At 37.8% G+C, this 26,874-nt stretch overlaps 2 protein-coding genes across 3 annotated transcripts in view; one reads left to right on the top strand and one right to left on the bottom strand.

Annotated features, from left to right (window-relative positions):
* The window catches only part of CMSS1 (cms1 ribosomal small subunit homolog), a 384,701-nt gene that overhangs the window by 305,495 nt on the left and 52,332 nt on the right, over positions 1-26,874 (bottom strand). The window lies entirely within an intron of this gene.
* FILIP1L (filamin A interacting protein 1 like) overlaps positions 1-26,874 on the top strand; it is a 287,787-nt gene that overhangs the window by 234,241 nt on the left and 26,672 nt on the right. The window contains exon 1 of one of the 2 annotated variants that reach the window (XM_024759250.1): positions 21,535-21,646. The exons of the other annotated variant lie outside the window; for it this stretch is intronic. The gene's annotated coding sequence lies outside the window, so the exon portion shown is untranslated. Of the gene's footprint in view, positions 1-21,534; positions 21,647-26,874 lie in introns of those variants that run through there. 2 annotated transcript variants of the gene reach the window in all.

Raw genomic sequence — 26,874 nt, 5'->3', positions numbered from 1 at the left:
AATGTTCTGTTCAAAATAAAACTGAACAGACTTTTTATATGATACAAAATAAACATAAACATCAATGAACACCAGAAATTACTTCCTCTAAAAAAGATATTTTTAGATGAGAGAAATGAGTTCCTAGTTTAGGCCTTTAAATAAATGCACACATAACATCTCCATTTAATATAAACAAAGCACATCTATTGCAGCTGCCTCTAAGGCCCTAAATAAAAAGGAGTGTTTACATTTTTTCTTTACATGTATTCAGGCTTTCTCAGGTGATTTGAAATACCAAGAAAAATCTCATTTGTATTAATAATGATCATCTAATAACAGAATTGCTTGAAATGTACCTAAACTTCTATGAAAGCTTCAGACTCAGTGTTCATGGAATATACCTCATTTAATTGTACCTTATTCTGACATTCTTGTGTAATAGTCCAAGTCATATTAAAACAAAAATACTAGGATGATGTGAAAAATGCATACGTGTTTATGTGTGAGTGTATGTATGCATGTCAAAAGTCGATCTGTGAGAAATCTGTCACTACAGAAGAAAAATTTTGTTTAGCTGATCTTCCTAGGTTTCTATTTTTAAAGGAAGAAATTTTGAAAAGGATGAGATTGGACGTAAAGAATCAGACAAACATGGCCCCTGGGCATTGTGTAATTCCATATAAAACAATTTATTTGAAATATCTTTCATTCCATATACCCACGACATACCTCTAAAAATAAGGCGATCTACAATATAGAAGTGCAGTTTCTTTCTCTAACAACCTTTTTAAAATGTCAAAATATGCAACAAAAATAATGTATCACATCTAAACTCTCAAATAAGCAACCAAGAGTTCTTTTGAATGTTTCCTTCTTTTTTGAGAGTCTGATAAGTTAGATTAAGTCTATTTAGAAATACATTTTGATGGCTATTTCAAGGAATAAAAAACCCAATGTTAGAATAAATATAACATTAGTATGAGGAATCCAAACTGGAATTAGGATATCTTTTATTAATACCATCAGTCCTCAATTATTCATGGTGATTAGACAACAAGGAAAACTTCATTTAGTCATGAGCACTGGATACTTCCATGGTGGTCTGTTTTGCCACGTACACTTAAGCAGAAAGCTTTGACACACAGTAGGGGTGTCTCTTACAGAATTCCCCTATAATCTCCATCTCTCATTCTAGACATCCCTTTCTGGAAAAGGTAAAATAAGAGAAAGTGATATGACCAGAAAATAGGAAACTAAATATAACCAGTTCAGAACCTCACTGCTTTCCATTAGTCTCAGAAACAAAACTTTGTTCTTCTACTTTCACTGTCCTAGATTTCTACTCAAATATACATCACCTAAGTACTCCACCAAAAGGCATCCATTATCTTGGCAATAATGGATTAGTGAATCTTCAGTGAATATAAACGATCCAAGATCTAAAAAAGTACTAGTACAGAAAATTCAAAATTTGGTGTCAGGCAAATGAACACAAATTATTTAGATATAGAAAGCAAAACTTTCAGTTGCCCCCACCCCTTTTTAAATTTTGTTTCGAACTGTACTTATTGCCAAAGCTATAGAATGGTGGTCAGCAAACTTTTTTTGGTAAAGGACCAGGTAGTGAATATTTTAAGCTTCGTAGGCCACAGTCTTGTTGCCACTATTCAATTCTGCTGTTATAGCAGGAAAGCAGCCAATAATATGTAAACAAATGGGTGTGGCTGTGTTCCAATCAAACTTTATGGACATTAAAATTTGAATTTCATGTAATGTTCACATATCATGGAATATTATTCTTATTTTGGAATGTTATTCTTATTTTCCAGTTATTTAAAAATACAAAAAACATTCTTAACTTGTAGACAGTACAAAAATTGATGGTGGGCAGGCTATAAAACTTAGTCATGTCTTCTCTCTGTCATGTCCTGCTTTATTATACATGTAAATGTATATAGAAATTTCTGACTACAAACAAAACACTTTGTTTACATTACCTTCTTAGGTATCCATTTTAAAGCATGAGATCAGACAAAAAAAAAAAAATGTACCATTGATGCCAATCATAATAAAGCAGGATACTGGGAGAGAGGTACAGAATAATTGAGTTCTATATCACTGACACATGTTTAAATCATATTTACAGATATATACATATTAGTAAGTTCTTTGTTCATGCTAATATCATTCATTGTCAAGGCCCAAATCAATAATAACATCAATGGATTTTTTTCCCCACAACCTGAACAACTAAAATTAAGTCTTATTAAGAAGTTAATTAAACTTAGACACATAAAGGCTGGTAATATCCTTTGCCATAATCATTTCTGAGCAAACAAAGTGAAAAAAAAAATGTTCTGAGAAACAAATTATGTTTCTCTCTAGTACTTTTCTCTAATATAACAATGGACCATAATTAAATTTTAGAGACTTAAAACACAGTTCTTGTTTATTAGCCATGTACGATACACAATTGGAAATGGGCTTCAGTGCACTTCGTATATACTGATTTCTTTTTTGATTTAAGAAAATTATTTTTTCAAAGTAAATCATTGTGCTTTCAGTTTGTTAGAAGGTAAATACTGATTAATACATAGTTTGTGAAACCAAAACAACAAACACTTGCCCTTTAAGGTAATTTGTGAAATCTCAAACTACTGAGCAAAGGTTTAGTTGCTATGGCAACAAATACATGCTAAACATTGTCCTTGCAGAATTATTTAAAAGAAGAGCATGCCTGAAGACAGTAATTTGGGTCCCATTCTTCTAGTCTCAGGCCTTCAAAGTGACTGTTTCTAAGTGCTTCCCTATGTTTTTTTGTTACTTTAATAAAAGGTCCTGTTTCCTGACTAAATCCTGTCTTTCCCCTTTGGGAACCTTTGTCTCAAGACCTCTGTATGGAGTGAAAACAGCTTAAGGTGACTGCCATTCATGAAAAAACAAAACAAAAACAAAAACAAAAACAAAACCCCTAGAAAACATAAACATTCCACACACAGAAATGCTGTACTAATGGGGCATGCAGACTTTTTAAAGTAAAACAGCCCCTCTATGGAAGAGCACACCAATTTTGCAGCTAACATTAGTGCAACAAATTTTCCCTTGCCTTCCTATTGCCATATGCCTGCCATTTTCTCCCTATAGTTTCCATTCACTGTTTCAAACATATGTTGCCACTTATTTGCCAGGAAAGGAATCTCTGAACTAACCCCTTTATGTATGATGAAATGGCAGACGGAATGGAGCCAGAGACAGCACCATTAGTAGTTATTCACACTTCTGTTTTCTCTTAACTTCCTTTTCTCTAAAGTTTATTCCTCATGTTAGGAGGGATGTGTAATCATAAAGATATCCTTGACTCATACTTTAGAATATGGAAGCACAGCAATTCCCTGTAGCAGAAAATGGTTCTCTCTTCCACCGAGCTGCATACCTCCGCTACGGAAAGCCTATCTTTACAGCCTAGAGCCTGACAAACACAGGTAAGAGGCTCCTTTGTCAAACCCTCACCAACTATCAACATTCTTTTCTAGTAATCACTGCTAGAGTTTAACCAACATTTAACCACAGTCATTTAATAAGGCACCTGTTCCATGGGTTCCGGTTGCTAGGTGATTAATTGCCCTGAGTCAAGAGGAGAAAACACCATGGAGATTAGTTAAGAGGAAGGGGTTTTCCACTAAAGATGAAGGGAATTTATGGAGATAAAGTGGGGAAGTCTGGTGTTATAAGTACAGCAACAAGAAATGAATGCTATTTCAGTCTGTATTGATTATCCTCTTTTGGCTTACTGAAACCAATCTATAGGCCAAGAAACAACGCCATGGATTAATAGTTATGTTACGGTTGAACTAAGTTCCTTAAACTGTATCTGGCAAACACTACCAGGAACTTGGCCTCTTCTGGAAAAGGAGGCAAAAAATAAGCTCTTGTCCATAGCAGAAAGGAAATACAGTACCGTGAAGAACCCACAAATACTACCATTCACGTGTTATGGGATATGGTAAAAAATAAAAAACAGTCCTGCTGAGCGACAGCCCACTAAATCTATGAAGCCAACTGCAAAGCTGGATGAAGTATGATTCATTCTTTAAAGGGGGATGTTTTCAGCTTTTCCAGTCATGAACATGGGTGCTTAAAAGAACATGCTGTCATGCTTAAACCTGGGAGAACTAAGAATAAAATATATTAAGCTTAACCCTCCGGGCCACATAAAATACATACAAGCATTCTCTGGGTTATGAACACCTGACTCATGAACGTTCCCTCTATATAAAAAGACAATCTACATTCTGCTCAAAAGGATGATACCTGGAGGGCAAGAGTATTTCCAGAGCTACTTAATTTTCCTCAGGCTAGCCAGCCAGGGGCTGCCATGGATATGATAGGGAGGTATTCACCTGGAATCCAAAGTGGGAACCTGGAACACATTTACTAATAAATATCATGTGTTATGTAAAACATAGGCTCCCAGCTAGTCCACAAAAAGCTAGCTGACCCGAAATATAGTTTAAATTCTATACATTTGCAAGAATATTGTTCTCCACTACAGGCTGTAATAATCACATTATATATAAATCTTGTGAGCTATGATATGGTTGTGCTACAATATCACCATACTATCACAATTACCTAAATACAGGCTTTCAGCATTATTATGGGTTTAGTAAGTCTTCTTGTGCTAATCTGGGAACCAACTCTCTACTTAATAACATCGTTTCTATTGGGAAATATCTTACAAATGAACCTTTCAAATCTTTTTGCGAGATGGGGAAATTCCTACATTTTGAAGGTTAAAGCATTCACTTTCCTTCTTGCTATAAGAATCCAAATTGCCCTAAAATCTATATAAATTCAGCATTATGCCATGTTTCTTCTATGAACAAGAGAAACCATAAACAACACAGACTTTAAAAGCATAAAAAACAAAAAAACAAGAAATGGTTATTCATGGAAAGAAGAGACCAGCACACGAGCACACAAGAGTAATGTGGATAGTAAATCTGCCCTCCAGCCCCCTCTGGGGCCAGATCTGGCACCAGACCAGCTCCTCCTTAGTGACTGTACATTTTATGTTGCCCACAACAGAGGATCAAATTGGGTGGAACTTTATTTTACCTGAACTCCTAAGTGCCACCTTGTCTCACACCTTTCTAGATGCATAACTTCTTCCTCTACACAGAAAGGGCACTTCATTTATGCACGTTGTGTAATTCACTTAGTTTTTAACCAGTATATCTTTTTCTCCATATTTTTTAAACTAAATTTATTTATTTTTTTATTTTTGGCTGCGTTGGGTCTTTGTTGCTGCGCACAGGCTTTCTCTAGTTGTGGCGAGCGGGGGCTACTCTGTTGCGGTGCGTGGGCTTCTCTTGTTGCGGAACATGGGCTCTAGGCATGCGGGCTTCAGTAGCTGTGGTGAGCAGGCTTTAGAGCGCAGGCTCAGCAGTTGTGGTACACAGGCTTAGTTGCTCTGCAGCATGTGGGATCTTCCCGGACCAGGGCTCAAACCCGTGTCCCTGCATTGGCAGGCAGATTCTTAACCACTGTCCCACCAGGGAAGCCCTTTTCTTCCATATTAATACCTCCCTAACCAACTCTTGGCTGTAAATTCCCTGAAGCAAGGGATCTGTCTTATTTTTCCATATAGCACTAAACTTTGGATATAATAGCACAGAGAAAAGGAACAAAGTTTACTGGAGCCTAATATATGCTGGTACTATGTTAAATGGCTTTCTTCCCCTCAGATTTGTCTCACTTAACACAGTAGGTATTTAATAAATGAATACTGAATGTTTAGTCACCCAGCTTCAATAAAAAGAAAACTGTAAAGAAACTGATAGAAACATTTGTGGATTCAGTAAAGAGAGAGTAAGATTTTTTACCTTCAAAATGCCTTTGGGGTTGGTGGTAAAATCTAACTAAAATATCTATGTATTCTGTGAGGGGTGTCGGTAAACAAAAACTGTTCTCAATTAGCATGGAACTCTATTTTACAGAGATAAGTATAAATCAATTATCTATAGAGTATAAAGACTTGTGGAGAGTCTACAAAATGGACAACACTATTTTGGGGCTTACCATCCAAAAATACCTAGATTCTAAAAATACGGTTACTGGAGATGGAGACATGAAGGCAGAAGGATGTGTCTTGAGAGTCCCCAGATTTCCTCATAGGAACACCTTGAGAGGACAGACACAGAGCATGCTGCATTCATCTAAACAAGGCATTGCCATTCCTAGTCACCTTTGCACACGCCACCCACTTGGTCTTCTTTGGGAACAGCCCATATGCTTTGTTGTATGAAGGCTGACCAAGGCCACGAAACATGAAAACCTGACTTGGGATGAGGGCTGAAAACCTATTCACCCAACTTTTATGGACTTTGAGTTGTTCCCTCCTGAAAATCATCTTCAGAATCTCATTCCCGCACTTCTTAGCTGAGGATAAAGCAAATGCAATATAGTGATAAGGAAAACACAGCACAGACACAAGCAGCTACTAAAACAAACACTTGCACACACATGCATGCACTCATATCTATCTAACTAATGATATGCAAACAGAAATAATGGTTTCTATGATATTTAAAACAAATTTAGCTACTAAATTATCAAAAAAAGCAAGGATCTGGCAATAAAATATGTTAACATTCCAACAAATAGCCTTAGGGAGGTGACTTGTTTCTCCCAACTAGAAAGTTTAGGCTTTATCAAAATCAGAAAACACTGTCAGCAGAACCCTCAATAACATTTCTATCCGTTGAACCTCTTCAATTTTGTTACTACTTTGTTTCTATTCCAAAACTAGTTTCCATTTTTAAGGGTAAAAGAATGATAGTGAATTAAGAGCAAGGGGAGATAGGAAATAAGTAAGCTTATTATATGAACTTTCTCTAAATTAGAAGTATAGTATAGTATAGAAGGTACACGAAGAACCCAAGCCAGCTTTTGCGTTGAGATCATTGTTTGAATGCTGTGAACTTAATTTTAGTTTTTATGGCACCATAGGGCACAGAGGACAAAGTCCAGGGTCCTCCCTGCCCCACATAAAGTTAGGATTACAAACATCTAAACCATCAGTGTTAAAGGTGACTAAGAAACAAAACCAACCTCCAGGAACAATAAGGAAAACTACTTTCCTTGAACTGTGGCATTGGGAGAAAGGGAAGAAATAAACTCCACTGAGAATTTACAATAACAAGCTACCCAACATGAGAATTTGCAGCCCAAATTCACACTACCTGGGTGGTCCAAAAACAAAAAATAAAAAGCCTAGAGATTCTGGGCTGACAATACTCCCTGGCACCTGGCAAAAAAAAAAAAAATCCTCTCTAGAGGAAGCCACCTTCAACCCAGGGTTCAAAGAATTCCCACATATAAAGTCTAAGATGTATGAGTTCATATTAAAAAAAATCCAAAAACACACTAGAAAATAATGAATAATGATTGAAAGCCGGAGAAATCAGAATCAGAACTGTTGATAAAGACATCAGATATTTAAATTATCAGACAGTGTGTAAAACATACTTAATATATGAAAGATAAAAAAGGGGATTGAAACTTCTAGTTAAAAGAGTAACAGACTATAAAAGGCCAAACAAATTAGGAAAGAAAAAATTGGAAATGAAAAACTATAACTGTAGATCAGCAATGACAATTAGTGAACTGGAAGAAAAATCTGAAGAAATAATAAAATGCAGCCTGAAGAGCTAGAGACGGAACAAGCGAAAGAATAGTTGAAGGATATGAAGAACAGAGTAAGAAGGTCTAACATGTGTCTAAGTTTTAAAAGGTAAGGAGACAAAAAATTATTCAGAAGCCATATTTGATGATTTAACATTGAGAATTTTCTAGAAGTGAGGAAAGAAACCAATTCACACATACAGGAATCTTAATGAAGCCCAGAAAATATAAAATAAAGAACTCTATACTTAAGAATATCATAATGAAATGGCAGAATATCAGAAGACAAAGGAAAAATCACAAAAGCAGCCAGAGAGAAAAGGAATGACAATTAGACTGATGATTGACTTTTCAACATTAACATGGGAAGCCAAAAGTCAGTGGAATATTACTCTCAATGTCCTGACAGAAATGGTGTCAACCTAGAAGGCTATGCACTGTAAAAATCTTCCTAAGAACAAGGGTAAAATATAGACATATTCAAATAAATAAAAAGAGAGAGTGTGCAAAAAACACACTTCCACTAAAGGAACTTCAAAAGTATTTATTTAGATTGAAGGAAAGTGATCCCAGATGGAAGTATGGAATAAAAGAAGGAATGATGAGCAAAGAAAGTGGTAAATATGTTGGTACATCTAAACCAACACTGACTAAAAGAACAATAATAGGTAATGATAATATCTTGTGGAATTAAAAAAAAGAGCTAAAGTATATTTCAACAGTAATATAAAAATTGGGAGGGTATGCTTAAAGTGTTCTGAAGTCCTTAAAGTTTTTGGAGGATTAAAATTGTGATTAGCTTTAGACTTTGAGAATTTAACTTGTGAGGTAGAATGTATAGGTTAATTAATTCCTAATAGAATAGAAATAGTATATGACTTCCAAAGTAGAGAGGGTGAAAATGAATAAAAATAAAATCCAAAAGAAGCCAAGAAATGAGATAAAACAACAGCAAAAAAGGTGGTAAAAAACAGAACCATCAAATAAGATGACAAAAGTAAAACCAAATACATCAATAATCACTGTAACATAGACTAAATACATTAAAAGACAAAGATTGTCAGACTGGATTAAAACAGTTCTAACAATAATAATAATTCCTAACTGCATGCTGTTCATAAGTGACTCAAACATAAGAATATAGCAAAACAAAGTAAAAGTTTGGAAAAGAGACATCATCAAGCAACCACTAACCAAAAGAAAGGTTATACAACTATGTTAATATGAGACAAAAGGGACCTTAAGGTGGAAAGCGTCTATAAAGAGTCACTATATAATGTGAAAAGATTCCATTTTCTAGGAATAGTTTGAACTTACATGCACATAAAAATATGGTCTCTAATAACTATAGCAAGAATTGACAGAAACACAAGGACAGACTAATCCACCACCACAGCGGAAGAGTCTAACACACCTCTTAAGTCATTAATAAATCAAGCAGACAAAACTCAGCAAGGTTACAGAAGATTTTAACAACATAATAAGCAAGGTTTATTTGTAGTGAGGATGATGTTCTTAACTCCTACAGAATATACATTTTCTTTAAGCAGATAGGGAACTTGTACAAAAACTAAACACAGTGGGACCATAAAGCAAATCATAACAAACTTCGAAAGGCAGATAACAACTGACCATATTTTCTGACTATAACGTAATCAGTGACAAAAAGATCTCTCCCTCCTGCCCCAAATATATGCTTAAAAATTAAGAAGCACAACTTTAAATAACTCATGAGCCAAAGAGAGGGATCAAAGCCCAATAAAATCACGGGGAAAAAAGAAACAAACTAAAGTCCTTAGCAAAGCTATTTTTTGTACTGAAATTTATGAAATCTCAGAACTGACCCAATGAAGACAATCACAGAATTTCTTTTCCCTGGAAGTTGAAAAGTGAAGATAAAAGTGTCTGTCTCAACAAAAAGCATTCTGAGAAGATTCTCTTCTCAACTTTACCTTCCACAATCAGTAAATAAAATTGCCGATAGCTAAGTACTTAAGAAGGTGAACCTAAAACATAAAGAACCTCCTCCAGTGTCAGTAATGGATCAAACAGGTACCTCTGCAAAGGACATTATCAAAACGAACAAACAAACCAATTCATTCATTCATTCGGCAAGTCATTCATTCATATTCAGAGTTTGTGTGTATGATATGAGCAGCCTTGGGAGATCTTTACCCAGCTACCAACTTTTTCTCTGAGAAGAAGCTTTGATAAACCATAATTACTTATCAAGTAAATGGCTCAAGAGAGCCATTCTTTTAATAAAGCTAAAAGAAATTCTCCTGCTTAAGTAAAACATTATACATCTATTTTATTTTGATTCTCAGAAAAGACCTTTAAAACTTTTCACTAGAGGCTACTCCACACCCTCACTTGTCCAAGGATTATACCTAAAAGAAGCATTAACATACGAATGTATAACAAGGATGGAGTATTCCTAATTCTATTTTATGGATATTGCAGCTCAATATGCAACTGAAAAGAAACTTTCCAACAAAGCCACTTAAAACTGCTTTCAGTAAGTTACTCAACTGCTCGAAAGCTGCCAATGGCATCCTACTGTCTACATTAAGTTAAAACCCCCACTGCTTGAATTTTAAGACCCATTTATAGTCTGGCCCCACCCTTTGCGACCACTCTCTCCTCCAGGGCTGCAATGTATACCACTTGTACAACTGTCTGCAGGGGCCCCAATACTGCTCAACAAGAGCCAGTCAGTGACTACAGTCAATCCAGGGTCCCTTTGCTCTGCCATTCTCCTTCCTGGAATTACATACTCACCCTTCAAGGTCCAGATGAATCTTATCTTCTGTTATGAAGACCGCCCAGATATTTCTAAGTCTAACTGATACTTTTGTAAAAATTCTTACTTCACCAAACTCAGCATCCCAATTTCATATTAATTGGTTTTTGGATTTTGTTTATTTGTTTCTTCTATCTACCCATCAAAATCTAGGCAGGGTCATGCTTTATACTCTCTACCCCCCCCCCACCCCCGTCACCATGAACTTAGCACAGTGATAAATACTCACAGAAGGTGCTCAACAAATATATGTTGAGTGCTTCTTAAAAGAACATGGCCGATGCAGACTGGGCCTAACTTCTTTATGCCTATAAGTCATCACAAGAGCCCCCCCCCCAACAGTATTCCCTTTGCTATCCCACATCCTTCAATTTAGAAGGGAAAATGTAATATCTTTTTCGTTCGCTCAATTCCATTCCAGTGAGCAAGTATCATGAACAAAGGTTAATTTTTTTCAAGATTTTTCATCATATTTTCTCACTGGCACTACCTAATTGGAGAACACAGGCCCTTTCATCCCATCAGGAGCATAAAAATTCTTCAATGTTGTACATGCGAAAGCCATGCATCAGCTGCCAATCCCCCTCCCATCCATCTTGCTACTAACATATTGGCATAAATGACTGATGATAATCCTCATTCCCAAAAAGTGCTATTAGTTGTTGAAGGTCACAATGACTGGACAAAAAGAGAACACATATAGCCTTTGGGAAGTAGATTTCCATTCCTGATCTAAAAATTTGAATTTTATTATTGTTCATTTCCCCTTGTAGTTGTTAGTGAGCATACATAAAAGCCTGAATGTGTACTTGTGTAGCATGTAGTGTATGTGTGGTTATGAGCAAAAAGGAGGGAAGAAAGAGGAAGAGAGTTAGACATATGTTCCACAAGGTTTCAGCAAACAACAGCCATAGTTAGAGGATGGATGGATGGATGGAAAGAGTCTAATTTTAACTAAAAGTCAGTCAGCACTTATCAGAGGTGAGGCAACACCTCAGCCATTTTCATATTTTGAGTCTACTGATATACTAAAAAGAGGAAATGAAATGCCAGTGTAAGTTCATGAACTCATGCTAATTTTATTTTATTTGTTTTAAAAAATCATTTATTTATTTATTTATTTTATCTTTGCATTGGGTTTTCATTGCTGCACGTGGGCTTTCTCTAGTTGCAGTAAGCAGGGGCTACTCTTCATTGCGGTGTGTGGGCTTCTGATTGAGGTGGCTTCTCTTGTTCTGGAGCATGGGCTCTAGGTGTGCAGGCTTTAGTAGTTGTGGTGCACAGGCTCAGTAGTTGTGGCTTGCAGGCTCTAGAGCACAGGCTCAGTAGTTGTGGCGCACTGGCTTAGTTGCTCCGTGGCATATGGGATCTTCTTCCTGGACCAGGGATCGAACCCGTGTCCCCTGCATTGGCAGGTGGATTCTTAACCACTGCACCACCAGTGAAGTCCCGTGCTAATTTTAAATACTTGCATTTAGCAAAGAACTTTGAATTTTTGTATTGAAAGATAAGGTAATGAAATATAATTGAGCTGTTCATAGGTTTTGAAAATTAATTTATAGAATACTCTAAGTGGCATAGACTAGTAATGAGACAAATAAGCAATCTTATTATAAACTTATCATTTCTGTCAATCTTATCAGAGTATATCAGCACTTGGAGATAAATCTCAGAGTCCAAATTTGAGGTCACTCAGAGTCGACACCAGTGACGACTCTCCAGATTCTCAGTGTGAATAAGTGAGCTGGAACATGGACATTCTGGCATCACTAGGGCAGGAGCCATTCATGGTAACTGAAAATTGATTCTACGTGTTTCAGAACTAAACTGGATCAGTCTTCATTAGAACTGATTATATTTAAAAAGAAACCAGCTCTATTTTAAGTTATGTTTTGCCAAGAGGCAAGTGTTAGGAAGAAACTCTGCCCCTGCAGTTTTTACTCCTCAAGTCCTCAGGCTGTCAGAGCACTATCATGACAGACTTTTCCCTACTTGCACGATTAAATACACCCCCATGGGGAAATTTCCCTAGCAAATAATATTTGTGATCAAGGAAATTACAGAAACTTGATTAAATGGAAGAAAGAATAGTTTCCACATCAAGACTTAATCAGTATCGGATATGAAATAAATGGCACATAAAACGGACCAAAAGCTAACAGTCAATGAGTGGGAGTAGTGTGTACATGATCATCATCTCTTTTTCTTGCTGGATCCAAAGCATTTCTTTGCAGTCATTTCCTCATTCAGCAGGTTTGTGGAATGCCCACTATGTGCAGGACATTGTGCTTGTCCTCATATAGAATCTCACAGAGAGGGAAGGAGGTTTGAAAGATCAAGGTAGAGGGCTGGGCAGAATAATCACCACATATTAGGCTCTCAATAAATGACAGCAATTCTTTTCCCTTCCCTTTCCACTCCTTAAATCTTCTTTGAACCATGAAACTTAAGTCAGAGGGATTTTAAGAAGATATTTGATAGGATTCTTAAATCTATGTCATAATCTGAAAAGATTAAAGAACATACAGATTCAGAAGTTGGCAATAAATGAAAACAGTTTAAACACAGTATGGTAGGATTTTTAAGTGATCCTTTCAATATGATTTCTATTACTGTTACTATTGTTTTGATGCTTATAGTGACATAAATAATTAGAGAAGGAGAGAAGACAAGAAGGAGGAAAGAGAAGAGGGAAGGGAGGGAGGAGAAGAGAAAAGAGAGAGAAGAAACTGTACAAAGCAGAAACACTTCAGAGTTCTGCAGCAGAAAAGGCATCACACACTGGCCTGAGCTCTGCCCCATCTGCGTGTCCCTGAACAGGCTACTGCACAGCCTGAGTTTCAGTTTCAGTTATTCAGTTTTAAGATGAGGGAAGCTGACCAGGTGATCTCCAAGATCCATTCTCACTCTACTATCCCATGGTGCAAGCATAATGAAGTAGGTGGCAGATAGGAGAGATACAAAGTTCTATGACTCCAGGCTTAGTACTGTTTACCCCCAAGACCAAATTTTACTACAAGACACTGAGTGTGATTTCTACCAGAGGTTGCTGAAGTCAGTCTGCAATTCAAACCCTGGTGCCACTCTTCACTTCCTCTGTGATCTTTCACAAGTTACTTCACCTCTCTGTTCCTCAGTTATCTATCCCACAGGGTCATTATGTGGATCAAAGTTGATATTATATGTAAAGCATACAGTTCATGGCATCCATTAAACAATAAATGTGTTATATATTATTGTTGTTATTATAACAAAGATATAATATAAACAAAACCAACATAGGATAGAAGTGATTAACCCAGATTATCACGGGAGCAGTGCATGATGAAAATACTTAGGTGTGTGGTTGTTAATTAGGAGGCTGGTGATCAGTAAGCTCAATGACACAGTAGTTTGATGTGGTTGCCTAAAATGCTAAGAAAAATTAAGGTTTACACACACATACTCACACACACACATACAGAGAGTCTATAAGTCTATAAAGGGGAAGTAGCTATACTTGGAAGTAACTTGTTCATTCTGAGCACCAAACCATTAGACACAGGGTGTGAAAGGACTCAAATTATATCAAATAGGAACAGCTGATGACTGAGGACAAACTGTCTTCAAATATTTAAAAAACTGTCATGTCAAAGCAATGTATTTGTTCAGTATGGCTCCACAGAAAGATCAGGAATGTCAGTGGAAGTCAGAGGAAGCCAATTTTTAGTTCGGAATGGAATGGACTTGTTGAGGAAGTAACAAATCGCTGGAGCTCTTCAGCTCTGACTAATGACAACTTGACTGTGTCTGCACCAACTCCCAGAAGAACGGTGAAATTCTTACTCGAGAGATATTTCAATTTAAGGGTGAACACAAGACTTTTGACCTCGCTCCCGAACCTGAACCTGTATTTTATAATGTAAATTGGATGCCTAGTGGCATAAATTATAAAAGGATTTCTCATATACAGAATAACCAATAGGCAAGCATGCAAGACAATGTTGTTAAGTGACAGAATATTAAAAGCTCAGATCTCTCCATTAAATTTTTGACCAGAGTTGTCAACCCATTACCAACCTTGGTGGCTTGAGTTGATTACCAGATCTTTACTTTAAAAGAAATGCAACAGGGCTTCCCTGGTGTTGCAGTGGTTAAGAAACCGCCTGCCAATGCAGGGGACATGGGTTTGAGCCCTGGTCCGGGAAGATCCCACATGCCACGGAGCAACTAAGCCTGTGCACCACAACTACTGAGCCTGTGCTCTAGAGCCTGCAAGCCACAACTACTGAGCCCATGTGCCACAACTACTGAAGCCCGCACACCTAGAGCCCGTACTCTGCAACAAGAGAAGCCACCTTAATGAGAGGCCTGCGCACCGCAACAAAGAGTAGCCCCAGCTCACTGCAACTAAAATGAAAGCCCGCGCATAGCAACTAAGACCCAACGCAGCCAAAAAAAAAAAAAAAGATAAATAAATTTTTAAAAATAAATAAAAGAAATGCAACAAAAATATTGCATTTTTAATCTATAAAGTGGATAACTTGCTCATTAATGTTCCAAATTAGTTCCGTAGTTAGTATAAACCTAGGTACGTTACACTAATATTAATTAGGATTTCAGACACATTCTTTTTGACAGTTCTAATCACATTGCTTAATTAGCCATTTTTGATTTTTCAAGTTTCCCAGCAGAGACATGCAGACCCATAAAACATAGTGGCTGGATCAGCAATTTACTGTTTGACCTTGGGGCAAGTCCTTTTAACCTCTCCAAGATCCAATTATCTCATCTACTTAAAAAGGGAGAACAAAGAGTGGTAATAAGTAGCGTAAATGGTTTTTAAGGCCTTTTACACTATGAAATGTGATTTTATAAAATGATTATCCTTCTTAATAAAACTCAAAGCACATTTCTTATTTCTTAATTTGTTCGTCATTTTTCCCAGTGGAGACATCTTTAGCCATAATGTAGGGAAGTGAAGCATTTAGTTATAAAACCATCACTGACTGCTCTGTGAGATAGTTTTATTCTGTCTTTCTGGGGTTTTGAAAAAGTTGCCTGACTGAGGGAAAGGATTTTACAACTAGAAGCCACCTTCACATCAAGTAATAATCAACTATAAATAATGGACAAAGCAGAATCAGGGACAGGAGGGAAGAGCATAAAATGTCTCTTTCATAAAAATAACCTTAGAATGAACCATTTTACTCTCACTTTTTTTTTTTTTACTTCCTAAATGCTTTATTTCCTTAGGCCTTCTAGATCCATTTCAATGAGTTTATATGATTAACAGTTTATCCTCATGCATTGTTATATTTGAGTTTCCAATGATAAAAGAAAACATAAATTCACCTCACCCATCTGTTTCACCCTTAGTTGGCCAACTATTCCAATAACATCCTAAACTGTCCCAATGACTTCCAACTAAAAAACCTGTTCAATTGTACTTTATTTATTTTATTTTTGGCTGCGCTGGGTCTTTGTCACTGCTCGCAGGCTTTCTCTAGTGGCGGTGAGCGCGGGCTACTCTTCGTTGTGGTGCGCGGGCTTCTCATTGCTGTGGCTTCTCTTGTTGCAGAGCACGGGCTCTAGGCACATGGGCTTCAGCAGTTGTGGCTCGCAGGCTCTAGAGCGCAGGCTCAGTAGTTGTGGCGCATGGGCTTAGTTGCTCCACAGCTTGTAGGATCTTCCCAGACCAGGGATCAAACCCGTGTCAACTGCATTGGCAGGTGGATTCTTAACCACTGCGCCACCATGGAAGTCCCCAATTGTACTTTGAACCCATAGGTCTTCCTCCTTTATATTTAGCCTGAAATCAAGTTCCACAACTATACAGAAAAAACTGTCAGAGTAGTTTCTTTTAAAACGCATTACTTAAAAAAGACATGGAGTACCAACTAGTTTACAAGGTCCATTTAAAAAAATGGATTGAACAAAGTATTAAGAACAATCTGTACTGGCAAGGGACAAAGAAGATGACCTAATAGGTCTCTTCCATCTAATTTCCGTGATTCAAGGATTTTTGTTTTTACTCTTGCAGCAATACTTGTGAGTTCAACAATTTCACAAAACTATTATTAGTTACCAAGGAAACACAAAATGTTTGCAGGAATAAATAAGCAAATGGACTGGACCTAAATAGCAGGCTTTTCCTGCTTCTCATTTAATAATCTTATGGTGATGTCATATTATCAATCCTTCATTCTCCCCAAGTCATTCTGCTCACCTACTGGCATGCTCACTAGAGTCCCATAGTCAACTCATAGCATCCCACGTAAACCAAGAATAGGAGGTCTCTGATCAACAGAAGAGTCTCCATTAAATATGGACTTCCTTGTTTCATTTGTTAAAGAAAAACCATGGTGATGTCAGTGGTTGGCTTTATGACCACCATTTCTAGGGAAAATATGCAAATATATGCTTTTAAATGACCCGATATCTATAGAAAAGCCAGGAACATTAATATAAAAAGGTAAAAAGAAACAATACACAATTATGGCCCAAAGTATGAAAACAATTATGCTTTACAAATGCTTAGAAAAAGACCAAAAGGAAACACAGTACATGGAATTGTTAATAGTTGGCAGTATTTATGTGGTAGAACTAGTTGTAAAATGTCTTTTTGACTTTTCTGTATTTTCCAAATTATGACATGGGCACTGAACTATTTTTAAGTTAATTTTTAAAGCCACAAAATAGCATTCATTTTAATGTTAATAAAGGGCTTCCCATTCCCTAACATTACCACTGACACTGTTGCTATCAGCCCAAGTTAACTCTCAAGGGGATTGGTACCTTTATAAAAGCAAAGTCTGCTAAAGTAAGAATAGGAATAGTTGAGGAGCCTCTGGAAACGTCAAGGACTATGGAGGCCTGGGACAGGAGATCTGGGCTGCAGGTAAGAGTGAGACAGTCTGTAGGTAAATTCAAATTCACTACAGCCCATTAACTGCTGGTTAAGCTCTCGGTGCACAGTGTAAGTGCTGTGCTGCCTGGGGATGTGGTATATTTCATGCAGGCATTTATGTGTACAGAGCGAGGCAGATATCACCTGGGGAACAGAAAGAATAGTGAAAGGAAGAGGTAGGTTAGAAAACTGATTGTCCCTGGCATGGAGAGAAGCTGCTTTCACCCTCAGACTTTCCTTTTGGTTCTATGTTCCACAGTTGCCCACCTGTGGTGCTCAGTCTCTTTAGCCTTCCTCCAAAATTGTGTAGAAGCAGAGAAGTGATCAGTTCTACATCTCCAGCAGGCTTGCCCAATGCTCAGAGGCAAAGCCTGTGCATGAGATGTTAGAATGTTCTGTCAGGAGGAATATCTTAGCACCAAAGGCTCACACTGGCCAATCCAACTACTGGCTGATGCAATGAAGGACCACAGCATTCTGCCTCTCCCCATGCCATCCTGGATCTATATCCCCCCTCTGTTCAGCTTCTCATAACAGCACCACGCCCATAATAAGAATTGCTGTTTTTCTTTGCATGTTATAGTGTTTCCACATATACTCTTTTAGAGGCAAAGGAGCACACATGTCACATGCCAAGTGAGTGTTACCGTCCCAAAGCTTGCAGCAGAGCTTCCAGAGAGCAGTGCACACTGCCACTTACCTGATGAAAGAACCAATAGTGAAAATTGTGGGCGGCTCTAGAAAAGGTTCAGCTAATTATGAATACTGCTTCTCTGGCACTTACTCAGATGACCAAAAGACTTTACCAGTCACAAGAAGAAACAAAGGCAGGGAGACAGGACAAGAAAGAAAATAAAAGCAGTCACTTCACAAAGAGAAACTGGCTCTGACATGCTTAGTTACACATTAATGTTATTTTAAAACAGTTAAATAATTGTGGACACTACTACTAACATTGGTTGCTGTGGCCATTGTAATAACCTCCTGGCAATAGCTTAAACCATGGGAAACTGCTGATATTCAACTGTTTTGGGCTATCTAACAAAAGAGACCTCATACCATTCAATCAAATGGATACATCCTAGTTTCCAGCCTTGTCACCTACAAACCCTTCTTCTGCATTAGAAAGCAATTAGCTTGGTAGAAAAATTCCTTTGTGCCATTTCCAAATGATAACTTAAAACTATTGCTGATTTAGATCATAAATTCAGCTTACTAATTGTAGAAAGGACTTTTATTTGCAGGTATACTTATTTGTAGGAGATTCCTGATTATAAAATGAGAAGAGTCATATAGCAACTGGATAGTAAAATTTTCAGTAAAAAGGGAAGTAAAACTTTTTCAGCCAAGACTGAGGCACAATGGTCATAACTCTATTCTTTTCATAATAAATATATGTCAGAAGCTAAGAGAACAAAAATTGCATTGCAAAGAGAATGTTGACAGGAAAAGGAAAGGAGATAAAAATCTACTCATGTGGCCAGTGGAGCACAATGCCAATGGCTGGCTGGAGTGTTCAATACAAGACCCAGGGTGCCCTTGTGTCAGTTAGATAAAGATTCCACTTCTTCAAGACCTTTGACTTTCATCTGTTGGAAAATTTTTATAATATTCTATCTTTATTAGAACATGTTGCCAACATCCTCAAGAAAACTATCTTAGTAAATATACAAATCCACAATGTCTCCAATGTAAACAACACTCCCTAGGGTTATTCGGCACACAGTCAGGGTGGCTCTGGTGCGTGGCCTACGAAGAGTGTGAGTTTTAGTTCTCCTAGTTCAACATCAGTCTGAAAAATAAAGACACAAACTTCTCAGTTAAATCAGAATATTTCTTTACCAGCAACACCTCTGAGAGATTCTGAACAAATCCTTAACAGAAGACAAGACTAAGGCTGTATATATAATAACACTGGTTCAATTTTTTGCTTTCATTACTTTACCAGCAGTGTGACCTTGGTCAAGCAATTTTACCCTTCCAAATGTGTTTCATCATCTGAAAAGTATGGATAAAACCACCTCAAAATGTGTTATGCAGATTAAATGATGGAGTGCATGTAGAGCATTAAGCACAGTGACTGGTATGAACTAAAAGCTCAACAAATGAGAGTTATTATTGATTCCTGAAGAGAGTGGCCACATACCATGACCTCAGCTGGAACGCTGAGTCATAGCTGTTTCAGAGGCCAGTGCTTCAGCGAGTAAGAGCACAGGCAAGGAACTCGGAAGTAGGAGTACTAATCTTCTTTTCTCTTGCTTCGAGAACCCTAGACAAGTCTTTTAGCCATTTAACTTCTCTAGTCTTCAGTTACTTCAGCTAAAGAAAAGGAGGAAATAATACATATTTTACAGGGAAACTGGGAAAAAGCATGAACATAAATGCAAAGCATGAGTACAAAAGTATAAGAAAGAAATAAACGGTAGTGTCAAATGTTAGGAAGCCTCTGTATCCATCAGAGGGGAAAGGAGGCAGAACAAGTTACAAAAATGCTAGCTTTGGGTAGAGGTACTTTATGTTACCAGTTTGGAGCTGAGATTCAGGTGTTTATGCTTCATGCAACTTTCATAACAGTCATTTTATCTCACTTGTAATAAATCAAAGCTAGTATAAAAATCTCAAAGGATATTTAATCAGTACAAGGCAAGCATAGGAGACTAAAAATATTTAAATACACTTCATAAGTGTATTTAACAAACCAACATCTAAAATGTTAATACAAAACTGCAAATCAAATATTAAAACTTAAGTTCAGCTGAAGAGTATAATCACTCACCTCTCAAAACAGTATATACAAAAAGCAGGGGTTAGTTTAATACGCATCTCAGTAGACAGGTAGAGTGATCTAGAAGAACTGTTAAAGTGAGCCCACAGTTTATTAAAGATGATACATGTTTATTTTTGTGCCCTGCATCTTTTCTCCATGCCATTTTTGCTAACTATAAATTCTCTGCAACCAGTCTTTCTCTACTCCACACTAAAGAAAAGAAACAGGCAGACTATTTTCATTATTTCTGTTTGACAAAACATATGGAAACAATAATTCTACAGACATGTACATTATAATAGGAAGCAATCCTATTTTAATGTAATTTTAAAAATTAAATAGACTCAAGTTATTTAAACTACTCAGTTTATTTGAAACTCACAAATGAGGCAGCCACGTCTTTAATTTACTTAGCAGATTCATATAGTTGGCTAGGACTTTAGAGATTACTTCTTATTGCTATGCAAAGCAATTAGGAGGCTAATTCTCATTTACAAAAAAAAGTATTTATACAAGTAAATCTGCCCCCTAGTAAAGGGTAACAGGCTTAATTCAGTCATATTTCGTCATTTTCTTTTTTCTTCTCAGGTCTTTTTTATTTTGTTTTATTTTGTGTGCTGGTAGAAAAGAACAGATGAATTAAAACTGATTCTAAAGTTCTATTTTTATACTTTGTCTTGAAAGTACCGCACAAAACATTAAATTTCTTTAATAAATATTTTCCCTACCATATAAACTGATTAGTTTTAACTACTTTCGTTAAAACACAGGCATGCAGAAATGAGGAACAAGGAGGTTCTCTCAGGAAAAACACTGAAAAAAATAAGATTTCATCTGGCCTTCCCATCACCACTTGAAGAATTGTTTGGTAGTTACATCATCAGGAAATAAAATACTATCCTCTGAGGACCCCTACTCTTTACAAAGAGGAAAGAGAAGGTTTGAAGTCTAAATCACTCCCGGAGATGTCTCCAAAAAAAAAAAAAAGAGAGACTGAGACTTCTGGCTTCCCTCTGCCGCCTTCTTCCCCAGCAACCAAAAAACAAATGTAACAAAAACGTATTTACTAAAGTATAAATAAGAATAACATGATGTGTATTTAAGAATCCCAAGCAATAACAGAAGCTTTAGAGCCCCAGAGGGAGAAAAGTAACAAGCGGATCAACCCTGACCCCCAATGACTCGATTAGCCCGGCAGGAGGGCGCCAGCGTCCCCGGCCCGCCGCCCATTCACCTCCGCGGGGAGCCGGGACCGACTGTGCGTTCACACGGTCCGAGCGTCGGCAGAGCCGGGGCGCGATGCAGCGCCGCCGCCGCGGATCTGGCTGTCACCGGCGCCCCCGCCGCCCGCGCCGCACACGCGGAGCGCCTTATAAGGCAGAGCAGTGACGTAACGCCCATAGGCCGGGCGCGCTCGGCGCCCCGCTCGCATTGTTCGGGCGACTCCTGGAGCGCGCACAGCCCGCTCGCAGCGCCGGGAGACTGCGGCCCCCGCCCGGCCCCAGCGCAGGCGACTCAGGTAAGCCCGGGAGAGCCGCTCAGCTCCAGCAAGGGGATTGCTGTCTGAGAGCTAGGCAGTCTGTAGGTGGCTTTTAAAGTTATCAGCATCACGAACTGGACAGGTTTCGAAAAGCGCGTCCAATGAACTCTAGGTTCAAAACCTTTCCCAACTCACACAAAACTTGAAAAGTTTTCTCCGATAGAGAAAACAGATTTGGGATTTAATTTTAAATGTAGAGAGGTGAGGGATGACTATATATTACAGACGCCTTCCAAGTAAGCTATACATGGTATCCTGCCTGTATTGAGAAATCTTTGGGGAAAGGGTGGGGAGAGTATATGGTACTGCAACAACTCTATCTCCTGATCTTACCTCTCCTAGGGCTCAAACTCCTTTAAGTCTTATAAGAGCACAGTGCGAAACACTACCACAAGGTAGTGGATTTGTCCCCCCACCCCGCAATGCCCTCCCTCTTTTGTAAATCTTCATATAAAAAACTAGAAAACCCCTGTTAGGAATACATCTTGTAATTAGGATGAATCTAACTTAAAAAGTAAAGCACTTTTTAAGCTTCAAAAAATCCTACAAACGCTATTCTGTCTTAAAAGCAAATGTTAATTAGTACAAGAAAGTAACTCACAGTCTTGAGTTCTAACTTTTTAATTCAACTCCAGTCAGTGGGTAAACGACAAACTGCAATGCAAATTAAAGATAAAGCTAGTTCCTCTATAGTAACATGTTGGACAATAGCTTATTATGTAGAAATACTAATTTAAAAGGTAAAGCCTATAGAATAATTTTGTTAATCAGTGGTGTTTTGATCCATAATTCATTACATCTAAACCCTGGATAGACTATTGCTATAAACGAACCCTTATAGTATGATAATTGAACCACTGGCAGATGCCGAAAATCTACATATTTTACTTTACTTTTCAGAATAAAAATCAGCAGAGGAATTAAAAACAAAATATGCTATGTCAAATTTAAAACCCTGGAATAGGAGATGAAAAAATGATTTATCACTCAAATTTTATTTGGTCTGAACATATGTTGTAAAACAAACTTAAGAAAAAAAATGTGTGAAAGAATTATTTCCCTTTTAAAATAGTCCCTGTGTTTTACTTATCATTTGAAACATAGTTTTTTACCTGCTCAAAATTCGGGATATATCTGTATTTCTAGTAATTCCTGTGGTTGAGTTTTTTAAAGTACATGACATTAATGCCTGCCATTTTTGCTTCACAGGAGTTTTATTTGCTAATTTTGTTTGAAGCAATGCAAGGCTTTGGTTTTAGTATTCTAAAAGAAAAATTATATGTTACTTGGCCTGAAGATAGGCTTTATAAACTGCAGGTTAGTACTGAGAAGTAGCATTTCCTCAAAACTATTATTTCAAATATAGGGAAGCCTACCATAATGAGAAGAGGGGGCAACACCCAGGTTACTGTGGAGAAGTACAGAATATGCAATAGAAAAATTGTTTATTTGATATAGGCTGTAATTGGAAACTGAAAAAATTCCTATCTAGGGGAAAAGGTATTCCAGTCTTTTGAATCTAATAGAGGAGGAGGGAAATAGAAACCATCAATTATTGTTTCAGCTATACCCAAAGTACCATCTGTACCATAAACTATAGCTCAACTGTTGAAAATCATAACCTCTATCAAAGCCCTAACAGCTGTTTCCCAGAGTCTGCATTTTATTTTTGTAAAACAGGCAAGCATCAATTTTAAAACAAAATTTTAAGTGACACACTTCAACAGGCCACACTTTTTTCCATTTATTAACTTTAAAGCATAGTTCAAAGAACAATCACCCATTAAAACCCCTTTTAAAATTGAAAGTTAAAAAAAGATTTATCGTGGATACATTATCTCACAGTGGCCTCTCTTAGTGAGCATTTCTTAGTGCTTGGGATAACTTACATGATGGAAAAAATGTTTTGGATTGAATGAATATGAATTTTTACATCTCCAGATAAAGCACATATTAATTTTATAATTAATAAATTCATTTACCTTTCTATGGTGATTAACCTTACCCATTAAGCCCTGGTATTTTTGTGATATTTTCCTAATGTTGTGATGAAGTCTATAGTAACAATCAATATGAAAATACAAGTAAGCTTAGAGCTTCTCAATTTTCAAGTCCACTTGCAATTCCCATTAATCTGCCTTCTCAAAATGCTATGAACTTTGCTTTAGGATTCTCTGCTACCTCTTCCCCTCCAAAAAAGTGCCTTTGATAATAAATGGATTTTGAGGTAAAAAAAGTGAAAATGGGGGAGAAGAACAAAATTCCATTAATTGTTCTTAGGTCATGTTCTGTCTATATCTAGTGCTTCAGGGCAAAGTGAATGCTTTTACAAGGTGAGTAGAGAAAAAAAATATACAGCCTCCTATTAAAGGGAAAAAGGAAGCGGGCCGGAAGAGAACTGTTTATAAAAGACTGGATATTGTAAAGTAATAATCAAAGGATGTAAAGCAATATTGGTCTCAACCTGCTTCAAGAACTGAGATCTGTTACCCACACAGCCAGTCATTATCTTTGAAAAATCTAACACACCTTATCCTCTTGGGCATATCATTAATTTTAAATGATTTTTAGAGTTTAGTTAATTTGCATTTGACTGTGAATTTAGCTTCAATATAAACTGATTTCGTTTCTGTAAATTATGTTTAAATAAGGATTTAAAGATGAAGAGACTCTGCATATTCAGCAAGCATCACAAACTTTCAAAGAAATATTTCTATGGCTGCCTTTGTCATCACTAGGGCCACCAACTCAATTACTTATGTTTAATGTGTGCTGCAAAGAATCTTAGAAATTCCTCTGGCCAGTCAGTTTCTACTTCGAGTGTGAGGTACACTAATTCCTAGCAGATCATCACCAACACCGTTCTAAAACCTCCTATATTCCTCTTCTTAAAAACAGAGTTGAGATTTTCTCTCCCTGGCCGCCTTCTGCATTAACATTACCTCTGACTGGGAAAGCTGGGCAAGTAAAAGTGGGAAGGCTCTCCAAGGAAAGTTGCTTGGTTCTTTTTCAGATATGGGAGAAGGACTCCCTTTTCATGCTTGTTCCATGAGATTCTAATTTAGCAGATTAGATAGGACAGCAGCAGTTTTCATTCTGAGCCCAAGAACAGAGGATAAAACATTAGCAGCATTTTTTCTCCAGTCTGACCATCCTCACATTCCTATGCCCTACTGGTTCCAAAATAAGATTAACTCTTAAAGATACAATTATAATTTTTTAATGACTAGCTTTGGAAATGATACATTTGTGTGTGGGGGGATGGGTCAGGAGGTATATGCAAGAGTAAGTAGGTTAAGTGTAGCTATCATTGGGACAGGTAGAAGTGCAAACACCTTGTTTCTGTTTATGATAACTACTGATTCTAGCCTAGCGCACAGTCATTATCAGTAAGTGTATATTTTGTCAGAAGAGCAAACACTCAGTCCCACAGATGTGAGTTTGAGAAGTGCCTTGGTAAGTTCTTTATGGACAGTGGGATGCCCCCGGCCCCAGAGAGTGTACACACACACGGACACAGACCTGACAGGAAATGTCCACAGAACTTTATAGCTGGAAGAGGCCTTGGAGGCCATCTGATCCAAATGCCTCACCCTGCAGAAGAAACTGATGTCTACAGTGTGACTTACCTCAGAGACACAGAGCTACTCAGAGGCAGAGCCAGGGCCCCCTGCATTCTTGGGCTACAGCCTTTGGTTTCTCCTTAAATTAATGGTAGGAAGAGATGAGAACAGAAGCCCCAGAAGAAGCCTTGGTACTGTAGGTGTTAATTTGGATATAAAACCCATTTTAAAAAAAAGAAAGTAGAAAGGTTCAAAGTTCTTGTTAATAAGTACAAGCAGTAAGAAGACAAAGGGAAAGGAGGGAGGTGAAAATCAATACAGTTCAACCAGGCTACAATGGAAGGGAGGTGATAAAGGGAGGACAAAGAAAACAAATAATAAATGTACTTAAAGGTCCTCTGGACGGCAAAGCTCACTCTCTGCCTAAAAGCTGAGAGGTGCCCTGCAAAGAGCGTATGCTCTACAGTTATAGTTAAAGCCATTTACGTCTGATCCACCAACTTGACAAGTGACCTCTTCGTAGCGTCTTCCAACTACAAGCATTCTGCATTCCCTAGACCTCCCAGCTAGTAACTTCCTTTTCAAAACTCAGTGAATCAGTGCCTTTAAAACAACCCTCCCTGGGCTTCCCTGGTGGCGCAGTGGTTGGGAGTCCGCCTGCCAATGCAGGGGACACGGGTTCGTGCCCCAGTCCGGGAGGATCCCACATGCCACAGAGCGGCTGGGCCCGTGAGCCATGGCCGCTGAGCCTGCATGTCCGGAGTCTGTGCTCCGCAACGGGAGAGGCCACAACAGTGAGAGGCCCACGTAAAAAACCAAAAAAACCCAAAAAAGCCCTCCCAAAAACTTTACAGGAAGTCACTGTGGGCTATAAGCTCCTGGAGATACTTACCTGCTTTACTTTCCTTAATACCATGCATTGCTACATGACATTAAATTATACATTAACTGCTTGTTTATCGTCTGTCTACTAGACTGTAAACTCCTTGAAGGTCAGTTTTGCTACCAACTTTATCCCTAGCACCTGGAAAAACACCTAGCTATAGTTAGTAGGTATGTCACCAGGCCAAGAAGGGTATTGGATAAATATATGAACAAATTATACCCTGGAAGCTTCTTATTTGGTAAGAAAAGAGTATTTCTGGAAACAGTGGGTTAGGAAGGGCCCCTTCTTCTAGATTTTGTTCAGGAGCTCAAATCAAGTCTCTGCCACTATTTGAAGTAACTACATAGAATTGACATATAAAACACAAAAACCAGAAAACGAATTAGGGTCAGATGAAGTCGAGGCAGTGAAATCTGCTTTTACTATACAGTATGTGTTGTGTAGGCAGACTTCAAGTCAGATGCTTCTCTGTCTACCCACCTCCATCTACCTCACTTTAATGTCCTCCCAAAATAATGAGAATAAAGATGGTGAAGGAGTTCCAGGTGAATTGCCCCGGGGCAAGGAATGGATGGGAAGCAAAATATGAAAGAGCAGAGTACAGTGTTTTTGTCCTTAATGAAGGGTATTCCTCTGTTTTTCCCTAATTTCTGTGCCTCAGCTGAACGCCTGGGAATTGCACTCATGGGGTCCAAACAGTTTGTCCTTGCAATAACTAGAAGTTAGCAGAGTGCCCTTTCCCAAGTATATATATATAT

The sequence above is a fragment of the Neophocaena asiaeorientalis genome, unplaced genomic scaffold (genome assembly GCF_003031525.2).
Source record: "Neophocaena asiaeorientalis asiaeorientalis breed wild unplaced genomic scaffold, Neophocaena_asiaeorientalis_V1.1 scaffold197, whole genome shotgun sequence".
Classification (NCBI taxonomy): Eukaryota; Metazoa; Chordata; class Mammalia; order Artiodactyla; family Phocoenidae; genus Neophocaena; species Neophocaena asiaeorientalis.
Note: the sequence above shows the minus strand (reverse complement) of the source record. Positions and strands in the feature narration are given on the sequence as shown.